This window comes from Marmota monax, unplaced genomic scaffold, assembly GCF_021218885.2.
Source record: "Marmota monax isolate L192 unplaced genomic scaffold, Marmota_monax_Labrador192_F-V1.1 WCK01_AAM20220418_F8-fsc00052, whole genome shotgun sequence".
NCBI lineage: Eukaryota > Metazoa > Chordata > Mammalia > Rodentia > Sciuridae > Marmota > Marmota monax.
In genome coordinates this window covers 8162538-8178148 of record NW_026693473.1, presented here as the reverse complement: position 1 = coordinate 8178148, position 15611 = coordinate 8162538, and the positions used below count along the sequence as shown (strand labels likewise).

The 15611-nt window shown below is 40.3% G+C and overlaps 1 pseudogene; it reads left to right on the top strand.

The window, feature by feature from the left end:
• The first annotated feature begins 354 nt into the window (after nucleotides 1-354).
• Nucleotides 355-6112, top strand: LOC124101734 (sentrin-specific protease 5-like; annotated as a pseudogene).
• Nucleotides 6113-15611: the final 9499 nt, after the last annotated feature.

Sequence of the window (15611 nt, the reverse complement as noted above, 5' to 3'; positions counted from 1 at the left end):
ATTGAGCCCTGGACGTTTTACCACTCAGCTACATTCCCAACCCTTTTTATTTTATTTCAACAGAGGACCTCATTGAATTGCCCAGGCTGGCCTTGAACTTGCCATCCTCCTATATCAGCCTCCCAAATTGCTGGGATTATAGCTTGTGCCATCACATCTGGCTGAATACTTTTTTTTTTTTTTTACAGCTTCATTAATTGTGTGGATAAGCCATAGTTTATTCAAGCACGCTCCTGTGAATGTACATTTAGGTTGTTTCCAATATTTTGCTATTAGAAACATTCTTGAAGTGAATAGTCTTGTACATATGTATTTTTCTTATTGCAGGTATGTCTTCAGAGTAAACTCCTTAAAATGGGGATGCTGCATGTAAAGGTAAATACTTTTGTACTTTTATTAAATATTAACAAATAATTTTTTCTCCAAAAGGATTGTATCCATTTGTAACCCCACCAGCAAAGTATGAAAATGCCTTTTCTTGGGCAGGGGTTGTGACTCACTGGTAGAGCGCTTGCCTAGCACATGTGAGGCACTGGGTTTGAGCCTCAGCACCACATAAAAATAAATTTTAAAAAAGGTATTGTGTCCATCTACCACTGAAAAAAGGAAGAAGGAAAGAAACAAAGAAAATGTCTTTTCTCCCCACCCACAGAATAGCAGAATATGTCTGTCTGTCTGTCTGTTTCTCAGTCTTTTTTTTTTTTTTTTAATTCTGGGATTGAACCTGGGGCTTCACACATGCTAGACAAGCATTCTACCACTGAGTTACATGGCCTGACCTTTGCCAATTTTCTTATGAGTGAGGTTGTTTTTTGCCTTTTTTATTTTTGTTACCAGGGAATTGAACCCAGTTGTACTTGACCACTGAGCTCATTCCCTGCCCTTTTTATTTTTTATTTTTTGAGACAAGGTCTCACCAAGTTGCTTAGGGCCTCACTATGTTGCTGAGGCTGGCTTTGAACTTGCAGTCCTTCTGTATCCAAATCACTGGAATTACAGGTGTTTGCCACCATGCCCAACCTTATGACTGAAGTTGAACATCTTATGTTTAAGGACAATTTAGAAGATTTATTGTGAATTGTCTTCTTAGGTCTTTCTTTCATCTTTCCAGTAGGCCAACAGGCTTTTTGTCCTTTATTCCTCAATAAGACCTTTTTATGTATTAGGAATACTATAGCTCTAAATCCATGATGGATTGTTGCAATTATGGCTTATTCATCAGTTGTCTTTAATTCTGTTAAGCTTTCTTTCTTTTCTTGTTTTGTGATACTAGAGATTGAACCCATGAATCACAGAGATATACCTCCAGTTCTCTCTCTCTCTCTCTTTCTTTTTGAGACAAGGTCTTGCAAGTTCCTTAGGACCTCACTAAATTTCTGAGGCTGGCCTGAAATTTGCAATCCTCCTGCCTTAGCCTTCTGAGTCACTGGAATTATAGGTGTGTTCCACTGCACTTGTCTGTTAGGCTTTATATGCCGTTTTTCATTGTTCTTTTTAAAAACAATAACATCTTTATTTGTACATATAACATTAAGATTTTATTTTACATCTCTTTTTTTCACAGCACTGGGGATTGAACCCAGGCCTCATACATGACCCAAGTATCCTTTTATTTTATTGTGGTAAAATATACATAATTTACCATTTTAACCATTTTTATGTGGACAGCTTAGTGGCATTAAGTACATTCATGTTATTTTGCATCTATCACCACCATCTATCTCCAGAGCCTTTTCATCTTCCCAAATAAAAATTCTGTTCATATTAAACATTAACTCCCTTTTCTGTCCATTTTGGTTAGTTTAAAAATTTTTATTATATATAGTTTTTGTTTTATCTTTGTTTTAGTCTGCTTTTCATCCCTAGAAATCTGGTAATTTTTGGTTGTTAAGGTCATTTTTAAGACTAACCACTGAGGCTGGGCTTGGTGGCAAATGCTTTTAATCCCAGCATTCAGGAGGCTGAGGCAGGAGAATCACAAGTCACAAAGAATCACAAAAAAAAGTCAGCCTCAGCAATTTGTGGCCCTAAGCAACTTAGCGAGACCCTGTCTCAAAATAAAATATAAAAAATGGGCTGGAGGTGTGGCTCAGTTGTTTAGTGCCCATGGGTTCAATTCCTGTTACCAAAAAAACAAAACAAACAAAAAAGAATGGCCACACTAACAAGCTGCTTGGAAATTCTGAATACATGGTGGAACATCTCCTTTGGGGTGTACTGCTAGCAATATAGGGTCATTTTGTGGGAAATATCTGTCTGTTTATGGATGTTCTTGTGAACTAACCAAATTGTCCAGAAAATAGACTTTCAATCTTCTGCTTGGATGGATAAGATAAGACTGCCTGGATTCTGGGAAACAGAGGGAACAAATGTTGGAAATCTCATATTCACTGTATAATTCCATCTTCAAACTGTGCCTGGAATCCCTGTCTGCAGATCTTCTGTTTTACTCTTTTTGAATAATAAACTTGGGTAAGGGAGGAGCAGTAGAATGAGGAGGGACCTGGAGTCTCTTTCTTAACCTTTAGGGTACACAGTAGAGTAATTGTTCAGGCCTTTTTGTTGAGGTATTATGTTATATATTCCCCACCCCATATACTGGTTTCCTTCTGAGGGGTATATACTTGGCTGCCAGTGTTCTGGAAGCCAATGGGAAAGGGGGTGGAGTTCACTGTGTAAACTCATTTAGTAGCTTAACTCTCAGCTGAACATGGTTTACCTGACTATCCTTGTTATCCTCCCAGAAAATGAAACTTCGGTTATTTGTGAGGGTAGGGGAAAGAGATCTGGGGGCCCGAGTGCTGTTGCTCTTTGGGTAGGGGTGGGGGTACTGAACCCAGGGTCACTCTATCACTGAGTTACATCCCCAACAACCCCCTTGCCTTTTTTTTTTTAACATGTCGAGGCAGGGTCTTGTTAAACTGCTGAGGTTGACCTCAAACTCATGATCCTCCTACCTTAGACCCTTGAGTTGTGGGGGTGGCATGCTTGTGCCAGTGTACCCAGATTCCCACCTGCTTTGTAGATTTTCAACTAGTTCTTCCTTTTTCAGCTCCACCCATACTCCTGATTTTCATATTTGTTGCTTCTAATTTTAAGCTTGCCTCTTGGCCTCCCTTACCATTGGCTTAGATTTCAGCTCTTTTGGCCTGCTGATTCTGCTGCTACTCATTCATCTGCTTGGTCCTTTCAAAGTTTTATTGTTGTTATCTCCTCTTTCATTGTCTTTGCCCTTGAGGGGCTTTGCCTTTTAAAAAATCCAATTTCCATGCTGGGGATGTAGCTCTGTGGTATAACACTTTCCCAGCATGCATGAGGTCCTAGATAAGGCTCTGGGTTTGATCCTGAGCTCTGGATGAGGAAAAAAAAATTAGCAATTTGTTATCTTAGTGGGATTTTCAACAAGAAGTGAAGTACATATGTCCATCCTTCTATTTTTGTTCTGATAGAAAACTGATGCACAGTAAGGAAATACTTCCCTACCCCGCCCCACCCCAAGGCTGGGAAAACTATTAATAAGTTGTCAGCAAGCTGAAATTAGAATATTGGTTCCTATTCATAGTCTTGTATTTCTTTCACTGACCTGTAATGGCTGATGCCTAAAACCTTCAGTAATATTAGATATTACTAACTTGAGGGTAAATTGTGTTTGCTTTTAATTGCCATTCATTCCCTCTCCCATCTCTTATCATCAAACGTGTTTCTGAAGTTTACGTGTGTATGCTTGTGTTGGTTTTTGTTCTTTATATTCACTTGAGAACCAGAATAACTGGGTGAGAGCACCTGATGGAATCCTTTTCCTGCACAGTCATTCAGAGAGTCTTTGACTGTCAAGGAGCAGTCTGTTCTCTCTCTTGAGATACTGATATCATGCATTGAGGGAGTATCTACCTGTGGATGACTCTACAGAGCAAAGTACCTGCCCTTTTAAAATATTGGTATAGGAAACAAGTCGTTTTGCTATGGGCAAATTCTAAATAAGTAGATATGGGACCAGAGCATGTAGCTCACTGGTGAAGCACATACCTGGCCTTTTAAAAAATCCAATTTCCATGCGAGACCTTGGGTTAATCCCCAGTATGACAGAAAAACAAATAAGAAAGAACATGGAATTAGTCTTAAGTGGTATTTGGTTCCCTTTCCCTTCTGTGTTCTTCATTTTATAAATGAGAACACAAAATGTGGATGACTTTTTTAATGTCACTTAGTTAATGAGAAACAGAGCCAACACTTAGAAAGTCTCTTCTGATGCCCTGGTCTGTGCACTTCTTCAGATATAGAATCCATCCTGAGAAATGATTTTTGAAACTTATTTCTACCCAAGGCATATATATGGCAAGTGGGGTCTTGTTAGACTGCTCATGTCTTCTCTCTTTCCTACTTTTCATTGTGATTAAAACCTTGATCAGGGTAGAATTTCATTATTTAATTGTTCTAAATTGAAGTATATATGCTCTTTTTTCAATTTTTTGCCTTCATTTCTGTGAATGCCTTCATGACCTTACTTTTAGATTGATATGTAATATTTCTTTATATTTTCTTCTTTGTAGCTACATCCACATCTCATTATGCCTCAGAAAAATGAAAATACAGGAAAATTCTGTGGATGAAAGGAATCCACTTAGCCTTTTATGAGAAATGGAATACTGGGTTTGGAGACTTGAAGAAATTCTACTTTCATCAACATTTATGCATTCTGAATGCTAAGTTGGGAAGGCCATTTACTTGGAATAGACAATTGAGTCACTTCCAGTGTACAAAGAAGGCTCCTGAAATCCAGAAATTGTGGATTCAGGATGAATCCGTTTGTGAAGACGAAATCCAGTGTGCCTACTCAAAATCCTAGTTTTCTAAAGTGGAAAGAAAGGACACTAAGTACTTCATTTCTTTCTCAGGGAGTCTCCTGTAACTCCAAGCAGAGAACTTGCTATCATCAGCAAAGGAGTTGGACCATTAATATTGTGAAGAGTCTCTTGAAGGCAGTTGCTGGCTTGCCAGCAAGTAGTGCATTAGGTCAGACCAATGGTCATAGACCTAGGACAGTGCCACAGGCTTCTGAGTGTCCCATGAAGTTCACTGGGGAAAGCCAAGGTCCTAGTGAGAGTGGCAAGATTGTAGTCACCTTGAGAAATCATAAGAGAAAATGCTTTTGTTATGGCTGCTACCAAGGACTAGAGTACCACAGGAGTGGGGGACCCTATTCCAAAAATGTTCCAGCTTAACCAACATTGAAGAATATAAATGTTTCCTCTGATGACATATGAGAAATTATCCATGATTAGATTTCAGTCTAGGATTCTCAGATCCCAGCTCTTCAGTACGAAAAGCAAAGTTTGCAAGCCAAGGAAAGCCCAGCGAAGCTAGTACAGAAGGTCACTGGGAACCACTAAGAGACCCTTAAGGATAATACAGAGGGTGGCAGTTGTAGCCCATTTTCTTCCCCAGAACCTAAAGATCCTTCTTGTCAGCATCAGCCATACTTCCCAGATATGGACAGCAATGTTGTAGTGAAGGGAAAGAACTCCCATATGCCTGATGGCTACCCTAAAGGAAATCCTTTCTCGGACAAGAAGCTTAATTTAGATGAAGCATTCCCTGACCAACAGAATGGCAGTGCCACATATCCTTGGGACCAATCACCTTGTTCCTCTCCAAAGTGGGAGTGTACGGAGCTGATTCACAACATGCCCTTATCAAAACGTTCACTTCAGAAACTGAAAAAGAGATTGACTCTGAACCACGAAAATCGGACAAGCACTGTCAGTGATGACAGAGTAAAGCTGTCAGTGACCGGAGCAGATAAATCTGTGAGTAGTGTAGATGGGCCTGTGTCTGAAAAGAGTGTTCAAATGAGAACTCCTATCAGATGGAGGAGGATGGATCTTTCAAGCAGAACATTCTTAATTCTAAGTTGCAGGACCACCCTTACTGTAAAAGTCCACTGGAAGCTCCCCTGGTGTGCAATGAATACAAACTAGAAAATCATCTGGGAGGTGGGAAGAACAATCCAAAAGCATCTCCAGTGGATGATGAACAGCTTTCAGTCTGCCTTTCTGGTATGCACTCTTCCTTTATTCTCCCCAACCTCTGGCCCATACTTGTTGTCCATTAACTTTTCTTAGAAGAGTCCTATTTTTTCCCTCCCACACCTGGCTTTCCCTTTAACCTCTTGATATTTTTCTTGAGAACCTTTATATTGCTCTGTGATGTGGAACTCACAAATTATTTTATGAATTCTTTATTGCGTGATGGACACTTAACACTGATTTCCAATTATTTTGTCTATAACAATGCAATGAAATTATTGATACTTACACATTTTTTCCTGTAAGTTAAATTCCTAGTATTAGAACTGCTGGTGAAAAAATATTCACACTTAAATTTTTAAGAGAATTGATAAATTACCTTCCAAGAGTTAAACCAGTCAGCTTTGCCAGTCTTATGGATTATATGAGAGTTTTAATTTGGCATTTTTTAAGTTTGGACATCTTTTTATGTGTTGGACATACTTTTTGTTTGTGCCTGGTTTTCCTATGTGTGTTTTCATATTAGATTATTATTATTTTCCTATTAGATTATTATTCATGTTAGATTATTCCTATTTCATTTATTTAATATATAAGAAGGTCCTGTGTACCAGCCACTATACTGGTTCTTAAGAGTGTATTGAAGACAGGATGCACTGATTTCACATCACTTCCCACCCGCCAATACTGGGTACTGAACCCAGGTGTACTCAACCCAGTCCTTTTTATTTTTATTTTGAAACATAGTCTTGCTAAGTTGCCAAGTCTGGCCTCAAACTTGCAATTTTCCTGCCTCAGCCTCCCAAGTAGTTGGGAGCACCACTACATCTGGAAGGATATACTGATATCTGCCTTCATGAACCACAGAATCATTTTAGTTGTAAACATGTTAAATTAATTACTAATTGTAAATTTCATGAGGATTGTGCCTCCAAAGGGGTAAAAGTCTTCAGTACCCCAAATTATTTGTGGTTTTGCTTCACAGAAATTTTCATTTCTTACATAGTAAACTATATTTGTCTTTCGCTTTATGGCTTATAGTTTTTATATTGTGCCTTAAAAAAGCCTTCTCTTGTCAAAATTTACATTGGGCAGCAAATTGGCATAAACATTTTTAGAAGGCAGTTAGCAGTCTTTGATTTATTCCCCTGCTTGAAATTTATCCTAGATATAAAAGAATACTAATGTTTATATAGATTATTGCTTGTATTATATTAGTAATTCCCTAATATAAACTTATGTTAAAAACTGAAAACAAAACAATAGGTTTCTATTAAAGCATAAATTTTTGCACATTCAAAAAATGATGTAAATCATGCAACTGTTTAAGAATATATTTTAGGGCTAGGGATGTAGCTAGGTGGTAGAAGGAGTGCCTGGCATGTGTTAGACCCTGGGTTTAATCCCCAGCATCACTAAATAAATAAGCTTGATTTAAAATTTTTTTAGTTGTTGATAGACCTTTATTTTGTTTATTTATATATAGTGCTGAGGATCAAACCCAGTGCTTCACGCATGCCAATCAAGTATGCTACTGCTGAGCCCCAGCCCCAGCCCTTGATTTGGATTTTGAAATTGAGAGATGTCTATATAAAATTAAAACAGAGTCTGAAAAATGATTTGATATAATTGTATGATAAATAAAAGGCAGAAAAAGTAGAGGGCTAATAAATCATTTATTTAGGTACTGAGAATTGAATCCAGGTGTGTTTTACCACTGAGCTACATTCCCAGCCTTTTTTTATTTTTTATTTTGAGACAGTGTCTCGCCAAGTTACTGAATTTGGCCTTGAATTGAAAAATCCTCCTGCCTCAGCCTCCTGAATTACTGGGATCACAGTCTTGTGCCACTATGTCTGGCAGCAAATCTTTAAAAGAATGGCCTAGAATTAAATGAGTTTTCTTTAAATAAACAAACAAAAAAAGGTTGGCAGAACTATAATATTTAAACCTGAAAAAAATAGCTTTTGCCCACAAATTTTGATCAGCTTTTATAAATACAACATTTCCAAATATGAATATGTCATGTAGTAAAACTCTAGCATGACCTGAGGAAGTAGGAATTCTTACAGAACACCCATTTAGTGATGTACAATGTAATTTATTGTTTTAGTTAGGCTAAAGGAGAAAAATCATGGTATCTTTCTAAGTCTTGAAAAGCCTGTTAATAAGATTCAGCTTCTCTCTTGAGTTTAAGTCTTTTTGAAAACTAGAAGTAGCCAGGCACTGTGGTGCACACCTGTAATCCCAGCAACTTGGGAGGGTGAGACAGGAGGATTATAAGTCTGAGGCCAGCCTCAGCAACTTAGCAAGACCCTGTCTCAAAATAAAAAATTTAAATTGCTGGGGATGTAACTCAGTACCCAGGACAGTATTAACAACAACTAGGATTCAAAGGACATGTCCTTCAGTTTTTCACATAGTAAAGAATGTTTGTCAGAAACCCATAAGAGTTCCAGGTTTAAGAGGGAACCTGATCTTCCTCCCCACTTCATAGAAATTATGAAAAATATATTTAAAGTACATGTATCTTCATGCTCAAAAACGAGGAGAGTGCATGAGAAACTCAGAAGCTTCCACAAGACAAAAAATAAAGAAAGGTCCAGAGGGGCAGAAGGAAAATCAGTGTAGGATGGGGGAATACAGAAGGAGATTATTTCCTGGAGTGGATGAAAGGGGGAGACCCATATTAAAAGCCTGAATAGTTGGAAAATCTCAACCTGTGCCACATATTGGCAAAGAGGACAGCTACTTTCAAATAAAAATTATAAGAACAAGAGACAGAACATTTGCCCCAATCCTGTAATACCTGCCAAACATCACCACTCCCACTGAAAGTAATTCAGGGCAGAGCAACAGCTACAGCCCATTATAGCCCCTTGCCCTCAGCAAGTACCTAAGGAGAGGTGAGCTCACAATCTTATCAATCTGGAAAAAATCAACCTGGTCAAAGAGACAATGAACCTGTGTTGCCAGGATTAATACAGCAATCAGAATAGGAAACAGTGCAGGGCCGCAGGCACAGTAGGTACTCCCTTAACTGACTTCTATAGCATTAGCCAGAATTGAGTTTCATGGGATGCTAAATACTGGCTCTACCATAACTGTCACACTCCTTTCAGTTGATTTTACTCATGAGAAACTTATTGCAGTTTCATAATTTTAGCCAGCACTGCATAAATTGATGAAATGAACATAAAAAGAAAATTACTCCCTTGAAAACCAAGTTGAGTGCTCCCCCCACCCCACTTCTAGTGGTCTTGGGATTGAACTGAGGACCTGGTTCATGGTAGACAAGCACTTCACCACTGAGCTGCATTCCCCAGCCCTTTTTATTTTTTGGAGCCATGGTCTTTCCCAGGCTGGTCTCAAACTTGGAATGCTTCTGCTTCAACCTCTTGAGTAGCTGGGATTACGGGTATGGGCCATCATACCTCACTCAAGTTGAACACTATTAATGACTATCACTATTTGTTATTGTAAAGATGAATACTGAGTTACACTTATACAAGGCAACTCTAAAAGACTTGAGGTAGAATATGAAAATTTAGGGTTCTGTATTCAGATTACATGTCAAGTGTCATTTCTTCTTTCACTTTAAAGAAGAGTTTACAGTTCTATCTTCTATCTCATGGGTGTATCAGGAGATGATGGGAGGAAAACTGAAGAAAATAACAAGGTAAATTTTCCAGAATGAAAAGTATGAGTCTTCAGATTGAAAGGCTTAGGGCTGGGGGTGTAGCTCAGTGGTAAAACACTTGCCTAGCATGCCTGAGACCTTGGGGTCCATCCTTAGTACTGCAAAAGGAACCAAATTAGAAAAGCATAGTGCATACCAATCAGGATTAAAACATCAGTCTAAATTTGTTCAGTGGAATTATGGAACATTAAGGGTTAAGAGAAACAACCGGAATAGTTCTGTTTGGAAGGAAAAATCAATAGATCCTGTTCCACAGTACATCCTGGGTGGATTGAAATTTTAAATAGAACCAAAACAGAAAACATTTTCGTATTTTTTTAAATGTGTTGCTGGGAACAGAGGGCCTCTTCTAGGCAAGCAAGCACTCTACTACTGAGCTACACCCCTAGACACAGAGAAACTTTTTGTTGGTGCTGGGGATTTTACCTAGAGCTCATGCTTGCTGAGCACTTGCTCTACCACTGAGCTTCACCCTTAGCCCCCAGACACACAAAACTTGTATATGAATTATCTTAACACCATTATTCATGTTAGCCCCAAAGCAGAAATCTAAATATCCAAATCTATCTATATAATGGAATATTAATCTACCATAAAAAGAAATACTGATACATGTTTTGATGCAGATGAATCTTGAAGAAGCCACATATATAAAAGACCTCATAACTTTATTCCATAAACTTGAAAATATACAGAATGGAAAAATACAGTAAAGTAATAGTTGCAAGTACCTGGAAAGAGGGGAGAATGGCAAGTGACTGCTAATGGGATAATGCAAGTGTTCTGGAATGTGGTATTGGTGATATTCTGACTTTTAATCATAGTTTTCCCCTATTTTTCATTGAAGCGTTGTTATACATAATAGTGGGATTTGTTACATAGTCATACATGCACACAGTCTAACTGAATTGTACTCTTTAGAAGGGTGATTTTTTGTGAGACATGAATCATTTCTATAAAACAGTGAAAAGAAACATAGGAGTTCATTTTTAAAGAAATTTAGGGCTGGGCATCTTAGATAGGTATCTCAGTGGTACAGCTCTTGCCTTGCATGTGCCAGGCTATGGGTTCCATTTCCCATAATGCCAAAAGAAAAAAATTCTAAATTGACAAAAACTTTAGTTATGGAGTACAGTGTGATAGTCATATGTATACTTGTGTTGATTCAAGCAAATTAACATACCTATTACTCACACTTTTCTTGTAATGAGAATTTTTTTTCCCTCAGTACTGGGGGTTGAGTCCAGGGACATTCTACCATTGAGCTTTATCCCCGGCCCTTTTTATTTTGGGATAGAGTCTTGCTAAATTGCCAAGGCTGTCCTAAAACTTGTGATCCTCCTACCTCAGTTTCCTGAATTGCTGGAATTAGTCATGTGCCACCAAACCTGGTTTGCAGTCTCTTTTGTAGCCAGTCCAGTGGTGCACACCTGCCTTCCAGCACTCAGCACATTGATATAGGAGGATTGCTTGAGCTCAGGAGTTCGAGACTGGCCTGGCCAACATACTGGAACTCCATCAAACAAACAGAAAACCCACAAAGCCTGTTGTCAATTTCCCTTTTCTTTTCTACTGCTGAGGATTGAATTCAGGGCTGCCTTACCATTGACATTCCCAGGACTTTTGGGGTTGTTTTCATTTTGAGACACAAAACAATTTTCTTTAAGCTGCTGATTCTCACCTTGTGATCCTCTTGCCTCAGCCTCCTGAGTAGCTGGGGTTATAAATGGGCACCCCTGCACTCAACTCTATTGTCAGTTTTCAAGTATGCAGCAAATTAACTGCAGCTACCATATTGTTCATTATATCTCTGGAATTTTACTCATGTCTAACTGAAACTTTGTAATTTCTGACTAATATTCTAACCTATAACTAATAATAAATAAGTTCCCTTAAGGTACACTTGGTATTATCCAGGCTGGTGGGTTTTCTCTCTTCTCATCTCCAGCCCTTGCCAGGAAGCCAGCCAGGTCAGGTCTATGATTATTACTGTTGCCACATTTTAAGGATGAGAGAAATGACAAGTGCCTTGCCCAAGGTCAAAGATCCAAACCGTGTTGGTTCCTAAGCTTGGGTCTCCAGAGGGCAACTCTCTTCCCTTCCAGGAGAGCTCTGCCCAGCTCCTCAGAGCCTCCCCCACACCCCCAGAAAACACAATTCTCTGAACCTAGAACAGACAAGGAGAAAAGATGTAGGAAGCAGCAAAAAAAAAAAAAAAAAAAAAAAACATTTATGAGTATATAACAGGCCTGGGGGTTTTGGCACTTCCAAGAGGGGAATGAGTGAGGACTCAGGCAAAAGAAGCCTCCATGTGGGGCTCAGAAGATGAAGTTCAGGTGCACATCCTGGCATCACTGTGTGTGATGGGGTGAATGGGAGGCTGAGTCTCCCCTTAGGGCCTCCCACTACAGCATTGGGCTGATGAGAAGCTAAACACAGAGTCAGTACATGGGGGCTCTCCCTAACCTCCACCCTGTACTCAAGTCTCTGGACCCCTGGAGGCAGGACAAAGGAGAGGGCTGGAACCACAAGTCACTGCAAGGTCCCTTGAGGGGGTCCACTGTGGGTTATTGACCTCACTGCTCTCCTAATGTTCCACTCTGTATGTTTCACATGGGACTTCAAGTAAAAATTTCCATAAAAAGAATCTCCTTTAAAACTTTATATACTACTGGACTAGTCTCAGTTCTTATTAATAGTGGAGAAAACTGAGACACAGAAAGTTAAAGGACTGGCCCAAAGCCAATCAGCAAGTGAGTGGTGCAGTCTTTTCTCTTTGTCTATCCAGGGACACCTGGGATGTCCTCTGAAGCTCTGTGACCTGGACCCTGCACCCTCCAGGTCCATAATTCCACTCCTTAAGCTTCATATGTTTCAGTTTTAGGGACAAGATGACTTTTGGGGGCTTCCTCCAACACATGTACAACCCACAGACACCCCTCTCCCAATGCATGCTCGCTACTCCTCACCTCCTGGAAAGCTGCAGCCTCATCACTCCCTGGGGGGCTCTGCTCATGTATGTAGAAATGCATAGTTGGAGACCTAAGCCCAGGGAGGTCTGTGGGATGGTGTGGGGAGGAGTATCTTGGTGAGCATAGAGCCTGCCTGGGATCCCACTTGGTCCCTTCCTCCATCTGCAGCCAGACAGCTTCAGACATATACCTGGGGAGTGATAGGCCAAATGTCAGGGGTCACTACCCATGTTGACCTGGGCTCCCTGACCCCATTCTCACCCCTCAGCTTGGAAAGCACGGAGCCCAGGGCTCTTATCCAGGAGCCTCATCCTGGCGGCTGTTCCCCTCTACCCCATTCTTGAGGCAAGAACTTAGACAAGGAAAAGTTCCCAGAGGCTCCCAGAGTTCCCTGGAGAAAACCCTAAAGGAAAGGTACAGTGAGAGTTGGGGCCTGGAGCTGGGTAAGGGACCAAGTAAGAAGACCCAGCTTCACCCCACCCCACCAGCCCCAGGGTCCACCACTTGAGCCTCTGGTTTAATAAGTCACTTGGGTCACAGTGGTGTACACATGGTGATATAGCAGTTTGTGACACAATCCTGGCCAAAGGGGTTGTCCCCCTGAAGGAATTAGCTCTGGAGGGAGATGGGTATGGGAAGAGGAGCTCAGAACCAACTGGACTGGGTAAGACCATTTCCTAGAGACCCTAAGTTGTTCAACTAAGCCAGGGCTCAACCCAGGCCTGGAGCAAGACTCCAAGGGAGGGAAGCTAAGAGTGACCCAGGGCCTCCTGCCTTCCTGGGTTCCTAGGAACAGTGACCTCCCTTGCCCCACTTGTGAGCAGCTTTCCCCAGACAAGTGCCAATACTGCACCCACCTCTCCTGCCTTCCCAGGGCTCCCTCATCACCTTGTGCCTCCCTTTGGAGCATCCTTGCTCTGTCTCCATTGGCCACACTTGTCCTCCCACCACTACCTTCCAGATACCTTTTAAGATCTTCCTTGTGCTGCTCAACTTCTCCAAAGATAGTGTCACCACCCTGTTCCCACTTCACTTTCCCACCTCTCATTTTTTTTTTTCTAAAAATGTGTCATCATTGCATTTTACTATCTGGGAGAACAATGGCAGCAGGGAGGCTCAGTCATATTTTCCTAGATAAAAATCACATGGCCTAGGAAAATCTGGGCTGAAGGCCTTCAGTACACAAAGCAGTAAAGATCAAGCTCAAAGGTCAAGTCCTCCCCTGGACACTGATTGGCTTCTCCTCTCCCTTATTTTACTTTCCCCTTCCCCCCCACTTCATCCACCAGCCTCACCCCTTCCTCCCAAACCAGGTTAAGTCTTACCTCAACTTCATGAGCTTTAGCTAGCAAATATTCTGTCACAATGGGAAGTGGCCCAGCAGCACCTCTGTCCACCCCAAACTCTCCCATGGCCCACACATGAAGATTTTGATATTCAATACTGTTCTCCACTAGAAGGAACTGGAATTCCACATCAGGACAGTTATGGAATATCCCACCATGTCCAAAAAGCAATATGAACCATTGTGCTCTATGAGGTTCTGCCTCCTTTAAGGTGTTAACTAGTATTCTGCCAAATGCAGTGGGCATGCCCATAATTCCAGTAACTTTGGAGGCTGAGGCAGGAGGATCACAAGTTCAAGGCCAGCCTCAGTAACTTAGCAAGACCCTAGGCAACTTAGACTTTATCTCAAAATATAACAAGTATTAGGGACACAGTTTTGGTGGTAAAGCACCCTTGGGTTCAATCCCTAGTACCAGAAAAATTAATGTCAGAGTTTTAAAAAAATTATAGAATTTTTAAATTTATAGAATTTTTGATTAGGTTTGTATAAAGTATAGAAAATGTTGATTGTATATAAGATAGAGAAAAATGCTTAAAAGAATTAAGCAGTAATTCGAATACCTTCTTCTCCCCACATGGAACCCTATCAGACATGAATAGAGTCCAAAAGCTCTGAAGCATCCAGACCAGCCTCTCTCACTGGCTCTACTCATGGGGCTACTGCTCCAATTTGTGCCTCAACACCCTCATACTTCACAGGGCCAAAATCAAGTGGCATTTATTTTATTTTGTATTTTAAAAATTTTGTATTTGTTCTAATTTGTTTTACATAACAATAGAGTGCATTTTGACACAATCATACATAAATGGAGTATAACTTCCCATTTTTCTGATTGTACATGATATAGAATCACACTGGTCATGTACTCATATATGCATATAGGGGAATAATGCTTGATTCATTCTTCTATCCTTTCTACCCCCATACCCCCACCTTCTCTTCTCTCTCCTATGCTTAATCCAGAGATCTTCTTTTCTTTCCTAGCCTCCCACTTTTGTGAATTAGCATTTGCCTATTAGAGAAAACATTCAACCTTTGTTTTTTTTGGAATTGGTTTATTTTGCTTAGCATGATATTCTCCAGCTCCATCTATTTACCAGAAAATGCCACAACTTCATTCTTCTTTATGGCTGAGTAACACTCCATGTGTGTATATATACCAGAATTTCTTTATCCATTCATTTTGCCCAATCTTCTGCCAACTTCCTGCTGCTTCTCCTTGTCTTGGGGGAATCAGGACATCAGGATTCTCTGTTCATTATGTCTTATTTCTCAAATGTTTATTCTTTTGTTTGTTGGTTCACTCATTTATTCAGATTTCTCTGTGTGCTGGAGATTGAAGAGCCCAAGGCCTTGTACATGCTAAGCACATGCTCTACTGTTGAGAGCCACAGCCAAAGGACTTAGTGCTGCGGAAAGGCATATGTGTCCAAAAAATGTACATAAGCCCAAGGTACTTTGGAAGGATATTCTAACAGGACAATGGAAAGGTCCTGACCCAGTAATTGTCTGGAGTTGGGGGTCTGTTTGTGTGTTTCCACAGGGAGAACAGCAGCCGATTTGGA